This window comes from Lathyrus oleraceus, chromosome 1, assembly GCF_024323335.1.
Source record: "Lathyrus oleraceus cultivar Zhongwan6 chromosome 1, CAAS_Psat_ZW6_1.0, whole genome shotgun sequence".
In the NCBI taxonomy this organism is placed as follows: domain Eukaryota; kingdom Viridiplantae; phylum Streptophyta; class Magnoliopsida; order Fabales; family Fabaceae; genus Lathyrus; species Lathyrus oleraceus.
In genome coordinates this window covers 412,089,542-412,113,172 of record NC_066579.1, presented here as the reverse complement: position 1 = coordinate 412,113,172, position 23,631 = coordinate 412,089,542, and the positions used below count along the sequence as shown (strand labels likewise).

The window sequence follows — 23,631 nt, the reverse complement described above, 5'->3', positions numbered from 1 at the left end:
GTAATCGAAAATCTTCAACCCCCAAGAACCGTGAGAGAAGTACGAAGCTTTTTAGGACACGCCGGTTTTTACCGACGATTCATCAAAGACTTCTCTAAGATAACTAAACCCTTAACCGGACTGTTGATGAAAGATGCTGAATTCATATTCGACGATAACTGTTTAAAAGCATTTCAAACTCTTAAACAAGCATTGATCTCCGCACCCATTATGCAGACACCAGACTGGAATGAACCATTCGAAATAATGTGCGATGCCAGTGATTATGCTGTAGGTGCTGTTTTAGGACAAAGAAAGGATAAAAAGCTTCACGTTATATATTACGCTAGCAGAACCCTGGATGAAGCGCAGATGAATTATGCCACAACCGAGAAAGAACTCCTAGCAGTGGTATTTGCGCTAGATAAATTTCGTTCTTACTTGGTAGGAGCCAAAATAATAGTTTACACTGATCACGCTGCTATCAGGTACCTTTTAACAAAAAAGGATGCTAAACCTAGACTCCTAAGATGGATCTTGTTACTACAAGAATTCGACTTAGAAATCAAGGACAAGAAAGGAACTGAAAACGTAGTAGCAGACCACCTCTCTAGACTTGAGAACCTTGAACCAGAAAGAACATCCATTAATGATGATTTCTCGTATGATAAACTCATAGCTACTTTGGAAGAGAACAACTCCGACATGCAAGTAGAAACCACCTTAGCTATATCTGTCATACCATGGTACGCTGATTTAGTCAATTATTTAGCTGCCGGAATAGTTCCACCTACTTTATCTTACCAGCAGAAGAAACGATTCTTCCACGACATAAAACACTATTACTGGGATGATCCCTTACTTTTCAAAAGAGGCCCCGATGGTATTTTCCGTCGATGTATACCCGAAGAAGAGGTAGAAAATATAATCCAACACTGTCACTCTGCGCCTTATGGTGGACACACAAGTACATCCAAGACCTGCTCTAAAATCCTACAAGCTGGCTTTTATTGGCCAACTATATGGAAGGACGTACATGCGGCTATTAAGGAGTGTGACAGATGTCAACGCACGGGAAACATATCTAGACGTAACGAGATGCCACAAAAAGGTATTTTGGAAGTAGAGATTTTTGACGTGTGGGGGATAGACTTCATGGGACCCTTTCCATCCTCTTTCGGTAACAAATACATACTCGTGGCAGTTGACTACGTATCAAAATGGATCGAAGCTATAGCTTCTCCAACAAATGACACCCGAGTAGTAACTAGACTCTTTAAAAATATAATATTTCCGAGATTTGGCATCCCAAGAATAGTAGTCAGTGATGGTGGATCACACTTTATATCCAAGGTACTCGAAAAACTACTACTTAAATATGGAGTGAGACATAGGATAGCAACACCTTACCACCCTCAAACCAGTGGACAAGTGGAAGTATCTAACAGAGAAATCAAGCAAATACTAGAAAAAACGGTCGCCACTTCAAGGAAAGATTGGTCATTGAAATTACCAGAAGCTTTATGGGCATACCGAACTGCTTATAAAACTCCCATAGGGACGACCCCATTTAAGCTCATTTATGGAAAATCCTGTCACCTCCCGGTAGAATTAGAACATAAAGCCTATTGGGCTATTAGAAATTTAAATTTGAATTATAAAGCCGCCGGTGAAAAGAGAATCCTTGACATAAACGAATTAGAGGAACTCAGAAGAGACGCCTATGAAAATGCCAAAATCTATAAAGAAAGAACAAAACAATGGCATGACAAGCGTATATCAAGGAAAGTCTTCAAGCAAGGCGACGCAGTACTTTTATTTAACTCTAGACTAAAGTTATTCCCGGGAAAACTACGATCCAGATGGTCAGGACCTTTTCATATCACTAAAATCTTTCCCAGTGGAGCGGTAGAAATAAAAGGACAATCTACAGAACCGTTCACCGTAAACGGGCAACGTCTGAAACATTATCACTATGCGGAAACCAACGAGGATTCGCAAATTCTACACTTAGACGAAACGCCCCCAGGACTCATAGACAATATTTAACAGTTTCTTTGTCGAGCTTGCGACATTTAAACAAAGCGCTTAGTGGGAGACAACCCACAAATTAATCTGTTATTTTATTATTCTATTATTATTATCATTTCTCTATTTTTCTCTTAATTATTCTTTTAATTTCTATTTAGTAATCAGTATTGATCTATTCAAAAAGAAAAAAAATATATCTATATATAATAATAATAATTCTTTTCTTCTTTCGGCATTTGGCCAAATCCTGACTTAAACTCATGTTTCTTTTCTCTAGTTAACACTAACCAGATGGGACATTTTGATCGTATGGGTATCAAGTTCAGAGGAATGGCTCAGAAACGAAAGTTTGAAGAACTAGCCGCTAGAGAGATGCTACCTAGTTTATATGCTGATGATTGGGCTATGACTGCCCTTGGACTGAGACAGAGTGTCCTGTTTTTGCTGAATCAGATAGGATGGGAGACCTCCCCTATCCTGAGACATTTCACCACCTACCGGAGACTCACACTAGAATTCCTTAGTTCATTAATCTATCTACCTAGCCATGGAAAAGGAATTAGCAGAGGTTTTATCCAGTTCAGAATGTTCAATATGGAGTACCAATTTAATATTAGAGACTTCACCAACCTTTTGGGTTTTCCTACCTCCTTTGATACATTCACTGTAAGCCAGGAAGAACTTTTTGAATATAGAGAGCTTGAACACTTTTGGGGTAAGCTGACTGGAAATGATGAGCCCGAAGAACATGAGTTTCTCTCTAGAAACATACATAACCCGGCTTTTCGCTATTTCCATAAGATCCTGACCCACACTTTATTTGGGAAGAAGCCAAATAGTACTTCAGTTTCACGTGATGAACTCTTCATCATATTTTGTGCTTCCCAGAACCGTCCAGTAAACGGTGCTACTTTTATGTTAGCTAATTTGGACCACCTTATCCAGGATGAGCGAGCACCCATTAGAATAGGCGGTTTGATCACTATGATAGGTAATGCTATTGGACTACGTCAGCCTATGCTTGACCTTAACCCTTTTTGTGGCATTACTACTATGAGTATACCCTTCCTCTTCAACACTATGTTTATAGCAAACATAGGGTCTGATGAGTTCGAGCTTATTATTGATAACCAGGTTCTCTGCCTATTCACCATGCCCGATCCTAGAACTAGTGTTCATAATCAAAGGAACTGGCTCTATAACCTGAATGAAACCCCAACTCCGGCTGGATCCACTGAATCCATCCAGGATTATGAGATTTGTGACGACTATGAGCACTATGTTGACCATATCTCTCTTGCTGAATCTGACCCTCAGACACCTTCCGGCTACTATGATATTGATCCTCCTCCTCAGCCTGTCCTGACCGAAGAATCAGTCATGCCTGATCTCCGACATCATATGCCAGGAACAGATATTAAAACAGTCATTGAAGCCTTGATGTCAGAGCAAGACGCCCTCAGGGAAGATTTCCATAACTTGAGACTTGAAATCCTAGAATGCATGAGCATAACGGCAAGTCAGTTACGTATGTTACGGCATCATGTTAACTCTTTTGCTCCTCCGGCCAGAGATCCGAAGATAGATGGAATTTAGTTATATTTCTTTCTAAGTTATTTAGTTTTAGGCTAGATTTTTTTCATTAATGTTGTTTGAATTCATGTTTATTTCTATTTCATTTCATTATTTTCCTTCCCTGTAATACATTATGATCATTTTTATTGAAGCTGTTTAATTAATTTTATTATGCAATGGCTATTATGTTCTACTGTTGTTACCTACTATTATTATTATACAAAGCAAGTAAGCGTGCACAATGCATTAAAATTGCATACTAAAAATGATCATAAGCAAAATGAAACATTAAAATACGCTACCAAAGTAATTCTGTGAAGCGCCACTGAAGCCTTGCCAAAAAGGAGGTGTGACGAGCGTCACACACTCCATGACGAACGGCACGCAAAACGCCTGTTACGAACGTCACACCCCTGTGACGAGCGTAACACCCTTGAGACAAGTGAACGTTAAGGAGCCGTTGGAGACGAACGTTACACTTTAATTTTTTTTTACATTCCCCATTCATTTTTCATTTACCACACTTAATTACTTTTCAACCACTTTTTCTTTCTACCTTCCAATCCTTCTCCTATAAATACCTACCAAAACTTCCTTCATTCACCACAAAACAATTCTCTCATATCAAACACACTTCTTTTCCTTTCCAAATCATCCCTTCAAAAATTCATCACAATGGCGGGAAATCAAAATTTCGGAAATATCATCTTCCGATCCGGAGATGACAACTATCAGCAAGAGCAATTCGAGCGCTTCCAACAGCGAGGCGTCGCTCCCACCAGGTACCCCGATTTAACTTGTTTACAACAATTGGGCTTACTCCAAGGTATCGAGTGGATGCTCCGTAAAGCCGATTTAACCTTCCTTTGCACCCATAACCAACCCACCTACCCTTCCCTAACCTTAGAATTCCTAAGTTCTTACGACTACACCACTCCCGCCGGTGAAGGTGAATTTCTAACCGGTACGGCAACCTTCCGTATGTTTAACACCGAGTACTCTCTAACCCAACGCCAATTGAGTGCCATGCTACAATTTCCCACAGAAGGTCTGCTGCATGTCAGAATCCCTCCAACCTCAAACTGGAACACAGTTCTAGTTTTCGATCTTTTTAAGAAAATTTCCGGTATAAATACCTACAACTGGGAAGAACTCCTTCTCTCCCACATCCATAACCCCACCATCCGTTATTTTCTCCGTATCCTGCAAAACACACTTTTTGGAAGACCAAACAACAGTAAGGTTAACTCGAAGGAGTTATTTTTCCTCCAGTGCGTTTTCGAACCGGATACTAAGGTAAACGCCGCCTCTTTTCTCTTTCATCATATCCGCACCTTATGTGCTAGAGGCCGGCAACCCTTTATAATTGGCGGATTAATAACCTCCATAGCACTTGGCCTGAACCTAGGGGATAAACTCCAAACTTTAGAATCCCTACCTCCCCTGTCTATGGATATCAGCTATTGCCGCTCCAGCCGCCTGATTAAAAACAGAGTAGGCGGAGGCTATTATCTTATGGTGAACAACCAAGCAGTCCCGAGTGTTGTGCTACCCAATACCACCCTAACTGATGTCACAAACCCCGACCGCCACCTCTACGATCTTGGCGCTCCTGAAACCACCGAGCCTTCACAAACAAACCAGCAAACAGATGAGTTTGAAGAAATGGAACAAGGTGATCATCCGCCAACACAACAATCAGTCCCGCTAAACCCTTCCAGTAATGCAGCCGGCCCATCCTCCCAACGTCGTCGACGACGAAGGCCTGCGACCAACGATGACATTATGGATGCTATCGATGGTATGCAGGCACAGAATACAGAGATGATGCAAATGATGCGTCAAATGCAACAGCAACAGGACGCTCGGAATGCCATAACCGACCAGCGGTTTACTGAATTGTTCAACAGGTTCGACAACTTAGACATACGTCAAAGATCACCAGGTCCAAGAACCAGAGGCGGAAGGCAGCCTTAGTTGTTATTTTCTTTTTCCTTTCCATCTTGTATTTCATTTCCTTAAAACATTGAGGACAATGTTTAGTTTAAGTATGGGGGGGGAAACAATATTCTTTCCATTCTCATTTTTTTTCAAGTATGTTATTTTCCCTTTCATTATTTCCCTTTCTTATTATGAAAAAAAAAAAAAAAAAAATTATTATAATATATATTTATTTTAAGTTAAGTTCCTAAGTGTGAAAATTTTCTATTATCTATTCCCCTCAATTTCCTGAGCCATAACAAAAATTTTAACACACCCAATAAGTATAAAGGTTGCTCACTTTATAAAACTTGAGTGAGATCAAAACAAAACCAGTACCGTAACAACGCTCTGAGAACCTCAATATGTTAGATCAGGATAAGTACCTATTATACCAATTCCTTGAACTTTTAGTTCTATGGCAACCCCAAGTAGTTTATACAGAAGTCAGCACCATCTTAATAGCAAACTACGTGGAGAACCGATGAATATAAGTGAATGATCCCCAAAGTAACCTAAAATATATAAATATATCAAGAAATGCACTAATTAAATTAGGTGATCCTTACCAGATCATTTAATCTAAAGGTTGCAGATCATGCAAAAGCACAATACGAAAGATCCATTATGAGTTGGTTCAGTAGGAATCTGGTACTGAACTTGGTAGGGCGGACTACGGTCCGATCCCCCGCAATTTGCAATGGACTGAATAATGAAGTTATCCGACTTATGTACCAGAACTTCTAGCTAAAAGCGGATCATAATCACTAACCGGTTACTCCACTATGTGCGCGAAAAGATAAAGGGCTTAATGTGATTTCGCTAGAATGAAAACGGGTAAAATAAGACTAAAGGAACCAGGATAGCTATCATAGTGTACTTGAAACTGATTGGCATAAAAGTAGGGTTATCTAAGTTGTAACGGTAGTTGTTGATGTCAAGATTAAACTCAAATCCTCCTAAACAAAAATCCATTCGCAACCTAGTACGAATTGAGGTGTGCTTTGAAATTTCATCTAGCTAAAACTTTTAACAAGTTCTATACTGAATTTTGCTTGAGGACAAGCAAAGATTTAAGTATGGGGGAGTTTGATAACATGAAATTATATCACATTTTAAGACTTAATTTAATTAGATTATATTATCATTTACTTTAATTTATCCCATTTTATCAGATATTATGCAGTATTTCTTTTCTATTTACATCAGGTACCCATTTTGAAGCAAAAGTGAAAAAGGGAAGAAAAGGAGGTGTAAAAAGCAATAAAAAGGAAACAAATAACCAAGACCAAGCCCAGCCCAAAAGAAAGCGCACGTTGCCCCTGTGACGGGCGTCACAAGGGTTGTGACGAGCGTCACGCGAAGTAGCCTTGTGACGAGCGTCACACCAGTCCACTAGCTTTTTGGCGCAAGTTACGCTCTCAGAAGAATGGAAGTAACGTTGAGGACTTCGTGTCCTATTCCCAAGCCGTGTATTTAGCCATGCTGAAGACTCGTAGGAAACGCAAGGCAGTTACCAAGGCTATTATAAATAGCCATCTCCTCTCTTTGCCGTAGGGAGAGTTTTTGCACGCTCGGTTTTGCGGAAGCTCTGCCAAATTTGCCTTTCACGCCTTTGCTTATTTTTCTTCCTTTCCAGCACTGTTCATTTTATTTATTTCTTTTGCAAGCTTTACTTTCTCTTTTCCCTTGCAATTTATCTTCCCCGTTTTTAGCTTTTAGATATTTTTCGCGTAATAGTTTCTACACCGGAAACTACTGTGCAACTTTATACCGGATTTAACCTTACGTTATATTCGAGTTTTATTTCCTTGATTTATTTTACTGTTTAATTGAAGAATCCAAGAACAAATCCTACCGGCTTGTGGTGGAGTGTTCAAGACCATTGTATTACGCATTCAGGTTCTTTAATTGTTATTTAATTTTTTATGTTTTATTCTATTGTTTATTCATACTGCCTGCCTGGAATGAGTCTGTTTATGCATGATATAAATTCTTGTTTATTTAGCATGTCTGGCTAATTTGCCTAGGTATCGGTATGTAAAGTAAGCAGAATAAGGGGTCGAGACTGAGTCGGTCTATCTAAACTTAAAATCAAAATCAATCTTTTTATGGTCTCAACTTACAGGTTTAATAACAAGATTTTTTTTACCAAAGTAAAAGACATAAAGAAGTTAAAATCAATAGAGCGAGAGTTTGAGATTTTAACTGGACAGTGTAAGTTAGGCATTAATTCTAGATCAGGGCGAGAGCAAGTTTTAGAGTTAATTAAATTCTGACCTTTTCCAAAAAGTATTTTTAAAGATTGAATGTGAGGACGAGAGTTAAGCATTTGGATTTAATTGTATAACCTAAGTCAACAGAGCGAGAGTTTGAGATAAGGGTGTTTAAAACGGTCAGTATTTTCTTAAAAAGAGTTTCTGCAACTTTATTGTTTTCAAAATATGGTTTTTGACTTAATTATAAGTGACAGCAACATTAATATAAAATCATGGTTTATTCAACAGAGCGAGAGTTTGAGATAGAACCTTTAACCAATAAAGTTAACCGAAACGATTCATTTTAAAACCAAGAAACCGACAAAGACTTGATTCCCTAGTTTTGACGAATTACATACCGATATCCGTTTTATTTAATCTAGACATTAGTTTAGCTCTTAGTTTTTCCCCAAACAATCAAACATCTTCACCTTAGATTTACGTAGTAACTTTAGATAACGGTATATCGATTCATAAGTCCCTGTGGGATCGATATCTTTTAAAACTACGCGATAGAACTGTGCACTTGCAGTTTGTATCCCATTCTCGACTCACCCAGTCGAGCGATCACAAGCGGAGTTTATACTTCCTCAAACGATGGAATAACTTCAACAAATGCTCAACATGTTCCTCTTCATAAATCAATTTAGAAATCATGTAATCGACATAAACTTCAATCTCTTTATGCATCATATCATGAAAAGAGTAGTCATTGCTCTTTGGTATGTTGCACCAACATTCTTCAAACCGAAAGGCATCACTCTATAATAGAATGTTCCCCAAGGTGTAATGAATATGGTCTTCTCCAAATCTTCGGGTGCCATTTTAATTTGATTATATCTGGAAAATCCATCCATAAACGAAAAGACTTTGAATTTAGCAGTATTGTCTACCAACATATCAATGTGTGGCAGAGGGAAATCATCTTTCAGGCTGGCTTTATTTAAATCTCTGTAATCGACACACATGAGGACTTTTCCATCTTTCTTTAGCACTGGCACAATATTGGCCACCCATTGCGGATACTCAACTGTTACAAGGAAACCGACATCAATATGCTTCTGCACTTCCTCTTTGATCTTCACAGCCATATCAGGATGCGTTCTTCTCAACTTCTGCTTGACTGGCGGGCATTCTGGCTTCAACGACAATCTATGCTCCACAATCTCAGAATCCAAACCAGGCATGTCTTGATAGGACTAAGCAAACTCATCTAAATACTCTCGAAGAAGATCAATCAACCCCTTCTTGACATCTGGACACAGTCGAGACCCAATCTTGACTTCCTTCACATCATCCTCGGAACCCAAGTTGACTAGCTCAATCTTCTCTTCGAACGACTGAATGGTCTTTTCATCTTGCTCAAGAAGACGAGATAATTCATCACTCATTTGTACATCACTTTCCTCCTCGGCCTCAAACACAGGGAACTCAAAATTTGGAGAAGGAGAAGGATCATTGTATTCAATGGGGTTAGGAACCAACCTGCATAATGATTTGATATTTTGATTTTAAAGAAGTGAATTTGTGACCAGAGGGAAGGGGGTTGATTTTAAAGAAGTGATATTTTGATTTTAAAGTAAGAAGTTTTCAAATCAAAACTAATAAAAAGTCAGAGATTACAGGTAAGGGGGTTGGTTACACAGAGGGAAGGTGTTAGCACCCAAAGTGTCCTAGGTACTCCTAGGGAGCCCTTTTTGTGTGCATATGTACTTGGTATAAAGTTATGTTTACAAACAAATAGAATGGGGAGATGAGAAAAGAATTCATTAATTATATTTTTGTGTTTGACAAGACCTTTGGTCTTGTGCCGACGTACCAACATAAAAATGAGGGATCAAAACCTCGTAGTTCGTGATACAAATTTCAAAATGGATGCATTGCTTTTAATAAAAATTAAGTTTGAAAGGCACAAAGGTCTAAAGATGGTTTGAATGGGTTAGTTCTTTTTGGATTTTTAAAATTTTAGGTAAAGTATAGTTAAGTTTATTTACAGGTTTGATTTAAGAAAATAAGTTTGAAAATGCAATGACATAAGGCCAAAGTTTCTATGTTTTTGCAAAATGGTCAAAGTTTAGAACAAAGAAATAGTTCATACATAGAAGATTTTGAAAAAAATGGAGGGAGAGATTTTGAAATTAAAGAAATGGGGAGAATATGAAGAGACTACCCTATGTACAAAATTAAAAGTTTAGAGTTGAAAAGATCTGACCAAATGGGTAGCAATTCCACTAGACAAAAAAAATGTCAATAGAAACCCAGAATTCCCTTGGAATTTTTAGAGTCAAGCAACACACAAATGCACAATTATATTATCTTGAAGAGAAAAGGCATCAAATAAATATGGCCTCATCCAAGCTTATCCATTCCATGATCTTCTTCAAAATAGCCCATGTAACAGATGAATTCATATGGCCAACCACCATCAACCAACTTGCTAACTTCCAATTCTCTTGACTTTCTTGGCTCATGGTAGATCATATATGCATAAGATGATGAATTTTTAAGTGTCCCTTGAGAAATTTGATCAATTGGTGAGATAGCTTGTTGGAGAAGTTACTCAAGATACCCAGTCAAACTAGGGTTTCCCAGGCAAATCACCCACAAACTCTTGAAGAAAACTTGATCAATATAACATGTAGAGAACATTGGGACTGATATATGATGCTTGTAACCATTCTTGAATCAATCCATGGTTATGCTCTTTGTTCGTGAGGGTCTCAAACCCTATATGTGAACTTGATGAATCAATGGGATCATGCCCTTCCTACAAAAGAGTTAGGCAAATACAAAGACATATTTTTGATATTTTGGTTAGTAAAATGATAAAATACAAGTATGGTACAATCACAAAGTGCTTGGTGATCTCTCCCAAAACAAACCCAATGAAAGGGGGGAAGGAGGATGCCAAGGTATGATCCCAATGCTAATGCTTATGATGAAATTGCATGAGGGATCTTAGGGTTAAAATTGGGGTCTTACACGTACCCAAAGATATTCAGAATGAGTTAATGGAATACGCCACTTTCATTCATTCTCTATTACTTAAGACTCTTGCCACACAATTCTAACTTTGATCAACAAGCTCTTGAAGAACCACCTTTGATGTTTCTTGTATGATCCACTATCTTGTATGACTGAGGATGCATTAATTGAGAGTTTGACTTGAGGCTTTGATCTCCACAGCTTACAGAAAAAGTCTTATGAAGTGACTAAGGGTCTTTTGGTCACTCCAATTAGACCGTGGGATTATACATGATCAACAAATTTAGTTGATCAAAATTGCTTTTGATAAACTTGAATCGAGGGTTGGAATTAATTTTAGATCTATGATTAATCCTAATCTAATGGTTAGAATTAAATCCAAAGGCTATTCCTAAGGGAGCATGCAATTGTTATGGTAAAAATAACTAAATAAACTCTTAAGGGGGAAAAATAGTCATTTCATAAGAATATTCAATTATTGAATCAAATTTCAATCATGCAATCCTAATGAAAATCAATTAAATCTAATTAGTTCTAATCTAATTATCAATATTTCTGAAATTTCTAATACTAATCAAAACTCAAAACTTCTAAAAAATCTAATCTAATAATCCTAAGGTCATAAACAAGCCCAAGGAAAGAGGTGCAAAACTTGAACATAGAGTCCAAAATTCAGCAATAGGGGCTTTGGGCCCAACAGAATAAGCCCAAGTCCAAAGAATTATGGTTGGATCCAATATGGCTAGTATCTATTTAAATAAGGGTGTGGAAAGTAAAATATTGGGCTTAATGGCTAAGCCCAACAGAATTTACAAAGGGAAATGTAGAAAAATCAGCAAACTCACTTTGTCTTCTCTACACATCAACTTCCAATTTTCATGTAAAAAAGGAACCACCACCGGAGCTCCGGCACCACCGTGCCAGAGGCGGCGGAGTTGGCCGGAATCAAGAAAAAACACCACTTTCTTACCCCTCTCAACCTCTTTTATCCTAATCTCTCATCTATTCTAACTATAAGTTAATTAATTCTGGAAATTGAGTCATTAAAGTCAAGAACCCTAAGCATAAAGTCTGAAATTAAATGGGGATGAAGGAGAACCAAACCACCAAACCTTGGGGTTTTGATTCTCCACTACATAAGCTACATTGTAGTATCAAAAATTCAACAATCAAGCAAGGATAAAAATTCATCGACCTGCAAGAATGGAGATTTGTTCTTGGAATTTGGCGTTGGAGATGAAGAAGATGAAGTCAAAACCATAGGTATGCTACTTTAAACCTTTAATCTTCTACTTCTACTATGAACTTCTCCTCTTCAAGAATTGACTCTGAAAAATTCTGAATTGAATTGTTATTGTTGATGTTGATTATATGAATGTAGGGATAATGTTGAAGGCAATAGGTTTAGCTCAATTTATAACAAACTTCAATGTGAAGCTTTCTCCAATGGCGATTTGAGCTTTGGTGTAGGGAGAAGAATTGGAAAAGATGAAATGAGTGGAGAAAAGTTGAGTTTGTAATGAGTAATTTGAAAGAATGATCAAGTTCTAAGCCATCCCTTGTGTAATAAGAGTGGTGTGTTTATATAGGTTATATGTTTGGATCAAATGGAGGTTCGGAGTTAGTTTTGTGAGGCTTGGAATTGGTTAAATGAGGCTTGGAGTTACTTGAAGTGATTTGGAGTTAGCTTGGGACTATTATGAGTAACTCACAAATGTTGAGAAGTGTTGTGAATTGAAGTGTTAGGAGCTTAGTGCAATGCATAAATGGCATAGTTGGTTACTACATATTTATGTAAAGATTTCAATGTGTATTGATGCAAACATTAAGACTGATTTGGAGTGCAAAGGAAACCGCATTACTTTTGAAAAATGTAACATTTTGACTCACTGTACCAAGTGTAATCGATTACCCAAGACATGGTAATCGATTACCATCATACAAAATGGGTTTTTTGGCTACTGGAAGCAGGGTAGTCGATTACCCAAAACATGGTAATCGATTACCATCATGAAAAAATGGGTTTTTGGCTACTGGAAGCAAGGTCATCAATTACCCAAAACATGGTAATCGATTACCATCATAAAAAATGGGTTTTTCCTTTGTTTTGATGCATGGGCTCATGTGTGAGGCATAATGGCTTGGCTTTCTTTCTTGTTCAATATGAAATCAACTTGAAACAAAAGCTTTCAATGCACTTTTGAACATGCTTGAATGAATGAATGAAATGGAATTAATGGGTCAAGGAATGACTTGATTAAGTGGACAATGAATTTGTACCAATGGGACTATAAATCAAAGCATGAATGAATCTTGACATTTTAATAAAACCATGAAAGTAATGGATGAAGTGGGAATGAAATAATACTCGAATCAAATGGATCATGAGACCACGAGGTCAATGAAACATGAATGCAACCATTGTAAGAACAAAAATAGTTCTACAACAGATTCCAGGATTTTGATGATAACAAAGGATGAAACCAAAAATGACACTCTAATGAAAAGTTTCTAAGTGTGCAGGACTCTGAACAAGAACAAAGGAATCTGATCGCGTTATCAGATACATAATCAAATCAGATATGAAGTATCAGAAGATCAGAAGCATCTGAAGAGGAAACGCGCCCTAGAAGCTCTGACTCTGAGCAAAACAGCATATCAGAAGCATCTGAAGAAGAAGCGCGCTCTAGAAGTTCTGACTCTGAGCAAAACAACATATCCGGATACCAGAAGCTCTCAACTTCCTCTGAAGTCAACACTGATGATCTAAAAGACCAGGACTATCAGAAGCTCTGATGTTACATCACAACTATCTCAGAGTAATAGAGTTAACGCAGATTCGGATAGAGAATATCCTTATCCAGTAAGAGTAATGGAAACTACAACTTCAAAGGGAAAGAAACTATATTTGGAAAGAAGTTATTCAGGGAGACAAACCTGTTTTGGCAAGAAACTACATAAGTTATGGCATTAAACTCTCATCAAGACAAAATATCTGCCATCACTATAACGGTCATTTCACCTCTATATAAAGGACGACAAACATCATTGAGAGACACACCTGAACGCACAGAAATCTTCCACTCTCTCTCTTAGTCTTTCACGAGCTTTTGCTTATAACGTGAAACCTTCTATTTGCTCAAATTGCTGTAATATTTGCTTTATCCTAGAAGCACTCTAGATTACAAACTTTGCTTTGCCTAAATTATTTCTGATTTTTATTCCTCAAGTGACTCTGCGTAGTCTGTATACTTGGGAGGACTAAGAGATCTTTCTATTAGACGTTGGTTGTAATAATCTTTCAAGATTAGTGGATTAAGTCCTTTTTGAAGGCGAAATCACCTTGGCCGGGTGGACTGGAGTAGCTTTGTGTTATAAGCGAACCAGTATAAAATCTTGTGTGTTCTTATTCTGAAAAAGCGCTTATTTTCCAAAACAATTCAAACCCCCCTTTCTTGTTTTTTCTCACCTTCAATTGGTATCAGAGCTTCGGCTCTGTTATTGATTTTCTAATCAAACACTTAACAGTGTAGAGAGATCCAGAAGAAGAAAAACTATGGCCCACACAAATGAAAGAGACAGTTACAATGCTAAGCCTCCTGTCTTTGATGGAGAGAAATTCGATTACTGGAAAGATAGAATTGAAAGTTTCTTTCTAGGCTATGATGCTGATCTCTGGGACATTGTCACAGATGGATACAAACCTCCTGTAACAGATGTTGGAGTTGAAGTTCCCAGAAGTAAGATGTCAGACGATCAGAAGCGAGAATTCAAAAATCATCACAAGGCCAGAACGATACTTCTCAATGCCATATCTTACAACGAGTATGAAAAGATCACCAACAGGGAAACAACTAAAGACATACTTGACTCTCTGAGGATGACTCATGAAGGAAACTCTCAGGTCAAAGAAACAAAGGCTCTGGCTCTAATCTAGAAATATAAAGCCTTCAAAATGGAGGATGACGAAGCTATTGAGGTAATGTTCTCTATATTCCAAACTCTTATTGCAAGTCTCAAAGTGCTAGACAAAGGATATACGACTGCAAACCATGTTAAAAAGATAGTCAGAAGCTTACCAAAGAAGTGGAGACCCATGGTCACTGCCTTAAAGCTCTCAAAGGATCTGAATAACATCAGTCTTGAAGAACTTGTCAGCTCACTCAGAAGTCATGAAATAGAGCTGAAGGAAGATGAGCCTCAGAAAAAGAACAAGTCTGTAGCATTAAAGTCCAAATCTGAAAAGCGCAAGTCTGACAGGAACAAAGCCTTCCAGGCCGAAACAGAAGATGCTGATGACTCTGAACAGGAAGATTCTGATGATGAAGAGGAATTGTCCCTCCTAACCAGAAGAGTTAAACAACTCTGGAAAAAGAGGAACAACAACTTCAGGAGACCAAGACCCAGAGGGGATCGATCAGAATCAACTTCAAAAGGTAAAACTAACAAAGATGTTACTTGTTATGAATGTAAAGAAATAGGTCACTACAGGAATGAATGTCCCAAATTAAAGAAAGATAGCTCCAGAAAAGAGAGCTTCAAAAAAAACTCCCTCAGAACCAAGAAAGGATTGATGGACACCTGGGATGATAGTGAATCAGACTCATCAGAATCTGACTCTGATGAACAGGCCAACGTGGCGTTCATGGCTACCACATCCAAAAACACTTCAGATGAAGAATCTGAATCAGAAGAGGTATTTTCTGAACTCTCTCGATCTGACCTAGAATCATGCCTGTCTGAAACTCTTAGCTCATATCAGAAACAAAAACAAAAATGTAAAGCAATAAAAGGCTTTCTTGAAGAAAAAGTTGAAGAATGTGGCAAACTTGAGATGACAATTCTAGAACTAAAAGATGAAAACAAAGTTTTAACATCACTAAGAGATGCAGCAAAGAAAAATTGTTTAAAACTAGAAGAAGCGTTATCTCAAGCTCTACAAACTTCAAACACGATAATTTATAAATATGAAAAAGCCTTTCAAAAGTTTCTGAAAAATGGGATAGGAAGGAGTGTAATGGCATCCATGATTTATGGAGTCAGTCAGAATAATAGAAGAGGAATTGGGTATGATCCTAAGGAAGATAAAACTTCTACTAGTGATCAACCTAAATCTCCATTTTCATATCACTATACACACACACAAGAGCAAAAATTTGATAATGCTAGAAAACCCAAGGTAATAAGAAACTCTGGGAAAACTAATCATAAAGGACCCAAGAGACTCTGGGTACCAAAAGATAAGATTGTTTATGTTGCAGATATCTTATGCAGCAAAGTTCAAACACCAGTCATGGTACCTGGACTCTGGATGCTCGCGACACATGACGGGAAGAAAGTCTATGTTCCAAAGCCTGGAACTTAAAGACGCTGGATTCGTAGGTTTTGGAGGAGATCAGAAAGGAAGGATCAGAGGCTCCGGAACTATTGGTAATGGTACTCTTCCCTCTATATCTGATGTCCTTTACGTAGAAGGATTAATGCATAACTTGTTATCCATAAGTCAATTAAGTGATAACAGTTATGATGTAATCTTTAATCAAAAAACATGTAAAGCCATAAATCAAAACAATGGTTCTGTCCTTTTCACAGGCAAGAGGAAAAACAATATTTATAAAATTAATTTGTCTGATTTAAAAGAACAAAACGTGAAGTATCTGATGTCCGTTCACGAAGAGCAATGTGTATGGCATAGACGCTTGGGCCACATTAGCATGAGGAAATTATCTCAGCTAAATAAACTCGAGTTAGTCAGAGGCCTACCTAAACTGAAGTTCTCTTCAGATGCTCTATGTGAAGCATGTCAGAAAGGAAAATTTTCAAAAACATCTTTCAAAAAGAAAACTATTGTTACTACCTCTAAGCCTCTGGAACTTCTTCACATTGATTTATTTGGTCCTGTGAAAACAGCATCAGTCAATGGAAAGAAGTATGGACTAGTCATTGTTGATGATTTCAGTCGCTGGACATGGGTGAAATTCCTAAAGCACAAGAGTGAGTCTCACTCTGTATTCACTAGCTTCTGTTCCAAAGTGCAAAAAGAACTTGACTCTAAAATCGTAAGAGTCAGAAGTGATCATGGTGGGGAATTTGAAAACAATTTTTTTGAGGAATTATTTGACTCTAATGGAATATCCCATGATTTCTCCTGCCCTAGAACTCCACAATAAAATGGAGTTGTAGAGAGGAAGAATAGGACACTCCAAGAGATGGCAAGAACTATGATCAATGAAACAAATGTGGCTAAGCACTTTTGGGCCGAAGCTGTAAATACAGCGTGCTATATTCAAAATAGAATCTCCATAAGACCTATTCTGGAAAAGACTCCCTATGAACTGTGTAAAGGAAGAAAACCAAACATTTCATATTTTCATCCTTTCGGATGCTCCTGTTTTATTTTAAACACTAAAGAACATCTGAACAAATTTGATTCCAAAGCACAGAAAGGTATTATGTTAGGATACTCAGAACGCTCTAAGGGCTACAGAGTATACAATACAGAAACCAAAATTATGGAGGAATCAATTCATGTCAGATTTGACGATAAGCTTGACCCTGAAAAGTCAAAGCTAGTTGAGAATTTTGCAGATTTGGAAATCACTCTTGCAGGATCTGACAAAGCTCTAGAAGCAACTGCCATTCAAAATCATGAAGAAATTGATCTTCCAATAATCCCAAAGAAAGCTAAAAGTCGTCTCAACATATCTGAAGAGTTGATTCTGGGTAACAAGGACGAACCTGTCAGAACCAGGTCTACCTTCAAGATCTCTGAAGAAACTCCTCTGGGACTAGTATCTTTGATCGAGCCTACGTCCTGTGATGAGGCACTTCAAGATAACGACTGGGTTCTAGCCATGCAAGAAGAGCTAGATCAATTCACAAAGAACGACGTCTGGGATCTTGTTCCTAAGCCCAGAGGCACTCACGTTATCGGAACCAGATGGGTATTCAGAAACAAGCTGAATGAGAAAGGAGAAGTCGTCAGAAACAAAGCTCGACTGGTGGCTCAAGGTTACAGTCAACAAGAAGGTATTGACTACAATGAAACCTTTTCTCCAGTCGCCAGGTTAGAATCTATTCGTCTTCTTGTATCTTTCGCTATAAATCATTCTATCAAATTATATCAAATGGATGTCAAGAGCGCATTCCTTAATGGTTATATATCAGAAGAAGTGTACGTCAACCAACCTCTAGGTTTTGAAAATCCAAATTATCCAGAACATGTTTTTAAACTTAAAAAATCTTTATATGGACTTAAACAAGCTCCCAGAGCTTGGTATGAACGTCTAAGTAACTTTCTTCTGGAACATAACTTTATCAGAGGGAAAGTTGACTCCACACTCTTCTGTAAAAACCTTAACAATGATCTCATGATATGCCAGATATACGTTGATGATATCATTTTTGGTTCAGCTAACGCCTCTGTTTGTCAAGAATTCTCTGAGTTAATGCAGGCAGAATTTGAAATGAGCTTAATGCAAGAACTAAAGTTCTTTCTAGGAATTCAAATTAACCAAACTTCAGAAGTCACGTACGTTCATCAAAGCAAATACATAAAAGATGTTTTGAAGAAATTTGACATGGCTGAATGCAACTCTGCAAAGACTCCCATGCATCCAACATGCATTCTTGAAAAGGAAGAAGTCAGCAAAAAGGTTTGTCAGAAGCTCTATCGTGGTATGATAGGATCTCTTCTCTATCTGACTGCTACTCGACCTAACATTCTCTTTAGTGTATGTTTCTGTGCCAGATTCCAATCAGATCCTAGAGAAACTCACTTAACTGCAGTTAAGAGAATTTTCAAGTATCTGAAAGGAACTCCTAACCTGGGCCTGATGTATGAGAAAACATCAGAGTATAGACTTTCTGGTTATTGTGATGCAGATTACGCAGGAGATAGATTGGAACAAAAAAGCACATCTGGAAATTGTTAGCTCTTGGGAAACAATCTAATATCCTGGGCAAGCAAAAGGCAATCAACTATCGCCCTGTCCACGGCAAAAGCAGAATACATCTCAACATGAATATGCACTACTCAGATGCTCTGGATGAAGAATCAATTAGAAGACCTGCAAATCTTCGAGAGTAACATCCCTATCTTTTGTGATAATACTGCTACCATTTGTTTAAGTAAGAATCCCATTTTGCACTCCAGAGCTAAGCACATTGAAATAAAACATCATTTTATCAGAGACTATATTCAGAAAGGGATAGTCACATTGAAGTTCATTGATACAGATCATCAATGGGCAGATATATTCACTAAACCCTTAGCTGAAGATAGATTCCTCTTTATCTTAGAAAATCTGAACATTCAAAACTGCCCTGAATAAAATGTGCCTCTGAGGTGGTTAAATGAGACTCTGACATAAACAAATGGATTCTGCCTTTGACTCTGATACTTCTACCCAGTTAGAAGTTATCTGAGTTGGAAATCTCCAGGAACCAATCGTTTGATATCCCTGAAGATCAGATAAATCAAAACACGTGGAGTGACTTGCGTCTAACTTTGGAACTTCTAGAGAGCTGTCCAGCAGTAATCAAAGAACAGACTCTTGAGATCTCCTCGAGCAGTGTGCAAACTGTTGGGATTAGACATCATTTATGAGCTATAATCATTTCTCCCTCTAAACGTGCTAACTTGGTTTTTGTGTTAAAACTCTGATTTGCGTGTCATTTTGCATGCGCCCTATTTTTGGGTATTTAAACACTCATTTCTCACTTTGCACACATTTCACTCTCACTCACTCTTTAAACCCCAGTTCTCTCAAGGCATTTCTGCAAGCAGTTCATCTTCATCTCAGTTCTTCATCAACACCATGGATACTCAACAACAATCTGTGTTCAACTACTCTCAGCAAATGGATTCTAGCAACCCAATTCATAGCACAAACAACCCTACTCCAACTGTTACATGCGTAGTTACAACACCAGTATACAAGGAGCCTCACATTCTCGATCGTGATCCCCATATTCACCTTGCAACGCCATTTGACAAACTGGAAGTACTGTGTGAATCTCTGGTAGACTTTGAGAACATGAGAAGAAATGACGTCGACCTCACTAAAGAACTTCGCAAACAAGGTTGGGGAAACTACTTTCAACGCCTCTACGGTCCAGTTTACCCAAATCTCATTAAAGAATTCTGGAGATTTGCTGACGTTGACGATCACTTCATCGTTTCCCATGTCTTGGGAGTAAAGATGGTGATAATTGAGAAGTCCATTGCTGCTCTTCTAAACATGGAGAAAGATGGAGGAAGAAGAATTTACAACATCAATCCCAGGGCGAAATACATTTCTCATGAAATCAACCCAACAATCTTCAAACAACACGCAGAAGGGAACCCCTCAAAGAACAAGGAACTACTCTAAAACCTCCGGGTTTGGCTGAAAATCATTCTGGGTATAATCCATCATCGCCCAGCGTCAAATTCATCAAATTACATCAATACATATCAAAAATGTATTATGTATTGCATTCATAAAGGTCTGAAGCTTTGCCTGCCAGCACTTCTCTTCAAATACCTCAGAGATTCTGTACGAGAAACCAGAAATCACATGAAGCCCAGAAATTACATTCCTCTGGGAAGACTCATCTCTGATGTTCTGATAGAAAGTGGTCTCGTGGACCATCTGGTAAAGTTCAGGCTCATGGACGGCATGGCAATAGACACTGGAAAGCCTCTGAACTCCAGGAATCTGAAGAGCATGGGGATTCTGGAGAAGGTCAACGTTAGACCTACTCTGGACACCTCTTGGGACGCCTTGAAAGATCAGAGGAAAATTCCCCATGGTCTATATCTGTTCTCCAAGGAAGAACCCAAAGAGGCAATCCTGCACTATCTCCAACGTCTGAAGGATGAAGGAGTGGATATCTCAGAATTCAGGTTGAGCGAATTGCCAGATAAAGCTCCTAACTTCGTAAGACATAAAAGAGGTCCCTTTGAGAAGACATCACAGGAGAAGAAAGCTAAGCTAGGAGAATCCTCTGGATCAAGACCTCCAGCTCCTCTGCTTGAGTCTTCTGGTAAGTCTGCCTCTCCTGCTCCTTCTGTACAGCAACTTGCTGATAACATGAAATAATATCACATTTTTGGACTCGATTTAATTAAATTATATTATTATTTGATTCGATTTATTTCATTTTATTCGATATTACTTGGTATTTTCCTTCTATTTATTTCAGGCAACATTATTTGAAGCATACGTGAAAAACAAAGAAAAGGAGGTGCAAAAAGTATGAGAAACAATTCCACTAAAGCCCAGCCCAAAAGTGCCTAAGCGCTGAAGCTGTGACGAGCGCCACGCATGGTGTGATGAGCGTCACGCCCTGCTACCTTGTGTTACGAGCGTAACACATGGTGTGACGAGCGTCACACTCCACTCCTATATTTTTGGCTTTTGACGCGCAACAGAGGCACGTTGAGCCTATTCTTCCGTTTGACTCGTTGAAGCGTGAAGGTTACTTACTGAAGGAATTTGTGGGAAACGGTTACAAATTGGAGTAATATAAATAGAGCCAAGGATCCAACCCTGCAGCTCTCTCGGATCTCTCTCAATTTTCCAATTTTCGGCACTGCATTTATTTTACTGCCTTTTTCTTTCCGCACTTTACTTTCCTAGCAATTTTTATTTCTTTTCTTTTCCAGTCAATCTTTCAAGCATTCAATTAATTTTCTCACAATAGTTTCTACACCAGAAACTATTGTGTAATTTTTACTGGGTCTAACCTTACGTTAGATCATAGTATTTTATTCCTTCGCCTTTATTTTACTGTCTGGTCGAAGATTGTGAAGAACAAATCCAACCGGCTTGTGGTGGAGTGTTCAAACATCGAAGTTAGATAACAATCAAGATTTCTATTATTTTTACAGGTTCTTTAATTTATTGTTTTAATTTATATATGCTCTGCACTGTTATTTATTTATATTGTCTGTCTGATATGGCTGTATGTAAGCATAATTATTGTTCAGGCTTATTTAGCATGTCTGGCTAAATAAACTTAGATATCGGTATGTAAAGTAAGCGGAATGAAGGAACCGAAACTAAGTTGGTTTAAAATTATTTAGAAATACAATCACTCTTTTTATGGTCTCAATTTACAGAATTAACACCAAAGTTTTTGTACGAGAGTAAAAGACATAAAGAAGTTAAAATCAATAGAACGAAAGTTTGAGCTTTTAACTGGACAGTGTAAATTGGACATTAATTTTAAATCAGGGCGAAAGCAATTTTTAGAGTTAATTAAATTCTAATCATTTTCAAAAAGTATTTTTAAAGGTTAAATGTGAGGACGAGAGTTAAGCATTTATGTTTAATTATATAATCTAAGTCAACAGAGCGAGAGTTTGAGACAAGGGTGTTTAAATGGTTAGTATTTTCTTAAAAAGAGTTTCTATAGATTCTATTGTTTTCAAAAAGTGATTTTGGACTTAACTAATTAGTGACAGCGCACGTTAATATAAAGTCATAGTTTATTCAACAGAGCGAGAGTTTGAGAAAAGACTTTTAATCAATAGTGTCTACTGAAAAGATTTATTTTAAAACTACGAAACCAACGAAGATTTGATTCCCTAATTACGACGAACTACATACCGATATCCACTTATTTGATATTTAATCTAGATCTTATTTTATTTTTATTTTTTCCCTTAATCAACAAAGTATCATCCGCCTTAGCTTTACGAAGTAACCTTAGAAAACGGTATATCGATTCATAAGTCCCTGTGGGATCGATATCTTTTATTACTACGCGATTAGACTCTGCACTTGCAGTTAATACCCCAATAGACTCATAAAGTCGCGATCAAGTTTTTGGCGCCGTTGCCGGGGACTTTTATTTAGTCGATATCGTAACTCTTCCGTTACACTGTAGAGACTAAGGCAATTTTTATTTCTTTCTTTCGTTGATTTGTATGCCACACACTCGCTCACAAGGCGAACCGTTTTACTTACAAATCAACGACATTGAACTATATCTCCGAGTCTTACGATGAATTCGGGAGTATCGTGCTGCAAAGAATCTTCCTCCAATCGAAGTTCCCGATCTCAAAAATCTTCTTCCTTCGCCGATACCCGAGATGGCAGAACCAGCTCGTGCTCTTCGAGATTACGCCGCTCCATCGCAAGATGAGCCACATTCGAGTATTGCTCCACCCGCAATCGAAGCAAACAACTTCGAACTTAAACCTTCGCTGTTACAAGCAGTGCAACAGAATCAATTCTCTGGAAATCCTACCGAGGATCCAAACCTTCATTTATCCGTATTTGTCCAATACGCCGATACTGTTAAAGCTAATGGTGTCACTTCAGAGGCAATTCGACTTCGTATCTTTCCTTTCTTGTTAAGAGATAAAGCTAGAAGATGGCTTCAGTCTCTTCCTTCCAACTCAGTCACCACATGGAACGAGTTGAAGAAAGTCTTTCTTGCCCGATATTTTCCTCCAAGCAAAACAGCTATGTTGAGAGCCCAAATAAATGGATTTAAACAGAAAGATAACGAGTCTCTTTTCGAAGCTTGGGAAAGATACAAAGACATGATGAGACTTTGTCCACACCATGGTTTAGAGGATTGGTTAGTAATTCATACCTTCTATAATGGTCTCTTATACAACACAAGGTTAACAATCAACACCGCCGCAGGTGGTGCGCTTATGGATAAACCTTACACCGATGCTTATCAACTTATTGAAAGCATGGCCCAAAACCATTATTAGTGGGGAAGCAACCGAACAATGGTAGAGAAACCTCAAACGAAAAGTGGCATGTACGAGATAAGTAGCCTTGATCATGTTAATGCAAAAGTGGATGCTCTGGCCCAG

The 23,631-nt window shown here is 38.0% G+C and overlaps 1 non-coding gene across 1 annotated transcript; it reads right to left on the bottom strand.

Moving 5' to 3' along the window:
* Positions 1-23,268: 23,268 nt before the first annotated feature.
* Positions 23,269-23,375, bottom strand: LOC127116296 (small nucleolar RNA R71). Its single transcript, XR_007801251.1, has one exon. It is a non-coding gene; the product is annotated as a small nucleolar RNA R71 (small nucleolar RNA).
* Positions 23,376-23,631: the final 256 nt, after the last annotated feature.